This window comes from Pogoniulus pusillus, unplaced genomic scaffold, assembly GCF_015220805.1.
Source record: "Pogoniulus pusillus isolate bPogPus1 unplaced genomic scaffold, bPogPus1.pri scaffold_194_arrow_ctg1, whole genome shotgun sequence".
Taxonomy (NCBI): Eukaryota; Metazoa; Chordata; class Aves; order Piciformes; family Lybiidae; genus Pogoniulus; species Pogoniulus pusillus.
In genome coordinates, this window is record NW_026974623.1 from 44,027 (window position 1) to 46,388 (window position 2,362).

A 2,362-nucleotide genomic window follows, 5' to 3' on the forward strand; every position below is an offset into this window, starting at 1 on the left:
GTTTGCTTGTCCACACTGCAGTTCCTCAGCCGCGGCGGTCCCCGTTTTCCTGCCTCGTCTCTAAAGGCCGTGCACGATTGAAGTGGCTGAAAGCTGAGGGGAGGGGAGGAGAGGAGGGGAAGGTGAGAGGTGGGAGGGAGAGCTGAGAACTGGTTTGGATTTGTAAGTATTGGAGTGAGGAGTTAAAAGCGGCAGGCAGGGGGGGGCGGGCCGGCGCTGGGGGGGCGGGCCGGCGCTCGGGGGGCGGGCCGGCGCTCGGGGGGCGGGCCGGCGCTCGGGGGGCGGGCCGGCGCTCGGGGGGCGGGCCGGCGCTCGGGGGGCGGGCCGGCGCTCGGGGGGCGGGCCGGCGCTCGGGGGGCGGGCCGGCGCTCGGGGGGCGGGCCGGCGCTCGGGGGGCGGGCCGGCGCTCGGGGGGCGGGCCGGCGCTCGGGGGGCGGGCCGGCGCTCGGGGGGCGGGCCGGCGCTCGGGGGGCGGGCCGGCGCTCGGGGGGCGGGCCGGCGCTCGGGGGGCGGGCCGGCGCTCGGGGGGCGGGCCGGCGCTCGGGGGGCGGGCCGGCGCTCGGGGGGCGGGCCGGCGCTCGGGGGGCGGGCCGGCGCTCGGGGGGCGGGCCGGCGCTCGGGGGGCGGGCCGGCGCTCGGGGGGCGGGCCGGCGCTCGGGGGGCGGGCCGGCGCTCGGGGGGCGGGCCGGCGCTCGGGGGGCGGGCCGGCGCTCGGGGGGCGGGCCGGCGCTCGGGGGGGCGGGCCGGCGCTCGGGGGGCGGGCCGGCGCTCGGGGGGCGGGCCGGCGCTCGGGGGGCGGGCCGGCGCTCGGGGGGCGGGCCGGCGCTCGGGGGGCGGGCCGGCGCTCGGGGGGCGGGCCGGCGCTCGGGGGGCGGGCCGGCGCTCGGGGGGCGGGCCGGCGCTCGGGGGGCGGGCGCATGCGGCAGTGGGAGCGGGGCGGAGCAGCGCGGGCGGAGCCGCAGGGAGCGGCAGTGGCGCTGGGCAGGCTGCAGCGGAATGGCGGCGAGCACAGAGCGGCAGGCAGGCAGGCAGGCGGGCAGGGCGTTTCGGGCCAGAGGGAAGCCTCCCGCGTTCCCCGCCAGAGCTGCGTTCTTTGTCTCTCGCAGCAGAGGAGTTTGGGCAGGTGAGTTGCTCGGCAGCGGCGCCGCATCTGAGACGCGTTTTAGCGCAGCTGCCGTAAGTAGCCTTTGCGGCGCTGTCTGCACGTGTGCGGGGGTCTGGAGGCATCTGTAGATACCCTTAGGGGCCTGGAGGGCTCTCTGGGTGTCTGTGGAGGTGGTTAGGGGTCGGTAGAGGTGTCTGTGGTGCTGTAGATGTCTCAAACGGCTGTGAAGGTCTTGAGGTGCCTTGCGAAGGTCTCGAGGTGTCTGTAGAGGTCTGTAGGGGTCTGCATGGTTCTCTGGCAGTCTGTAGAGGTCTGTGGGGGTCTCTAGGGGCCTCTTAAAGACATGTAGGGGTCTGTAGGGCTCTATGGAAAGGTCGGGAGGGGTCCCTAGAGGTCTCTAGGAGGCTGGAGGGGTGTGCAAGTGTCTGTAGCATTCAGCAGGGGTGTGGAGGTTTCTGTTCTGGGCCCGCAGGTGTCTGCAGGCATCTTGTAAAGGTCTGCAGGGGTCTGTGGAGCTCTGTCAGGCATCTGTTAAGTGTCTGCAGGAATGCATTCAAGGTGTGGAGGGGGCTGCAGGGCTCTGCAGAGGAGGCTGTGGCTGTGTGTAGAGGTCTTAGGGGTGTGAAGAGTTTGCAGGGGTCTGTAAGGGTCTGCAGAGCCCTTGGAAAGGTCTGAAGTTGTCTGTAGGAGTCTGGAGATGTCTCTAGGGCTCTGCAGGGGTCTGCTGCTGCGGGAGGAGTGGGCTGGCGGAGCCACGCCCCCCGGGCTGCGGAGCCACGCCCCCTCCCTGGCCTTTCTTGCCTGGCTCTGGTTGCTGCCTCTTTCTTTGCATAGCCACACCCCCTGTCCCCTTGCTGTCTAGTCCCCGCCCCTTTCTTTCTGAGCCACGCCCCCTTCCCTGTTCTGTGTCTGATCCCCGCCCCTTTTCCTTAGCCACGCCCTCTCCCCATGCTGTGTCTAGTCCCCACCCATCCATAGCCACGCCCTCTCCCCATGCTGTGTCTAGTCCCCGCCCTTTCCATAGCCACGCCCTCTCCCCCATGCTGTGCTTGGCCCCGCCCCCTTGGCCCCGCCCCACAGCAACCAATGAAATGGTGACAGATTTGGCGCTTCCTTTGGAGGAGGAGTTCAGGAGGTGGCTGGTGATTGGTGGATTGTGATGGGCGTGGTTTGCCGCTTGTTCTGCCTCCCTCATTTGCATACATTTCAATATCAGGCTCTGTCTTTGAGTACCTTGGAGATGTGTTGGGGGTTGGG

General features: G+C 71.0%; 1 long non-coding RNA gene across 1 annotated transcript; it reads left to right on the top strand.

The window, feature by feature from the left end:
- The first annotated feature begins 913 nt into the window (after positions 1–913).
- Positions 914–1,813, top strand: LOC135173998 (uncharacterized). Its single transcript, XR_010301632.1, has 2 exons — positions 914–1,275; positions 1,335–1,813. It is a non-coding gene; the product is annotated as an uncharacterized LOC135173998 (long non-coding RNA).
- Positions 1,814–2,362: the final 549 nt, after the last annotated feature.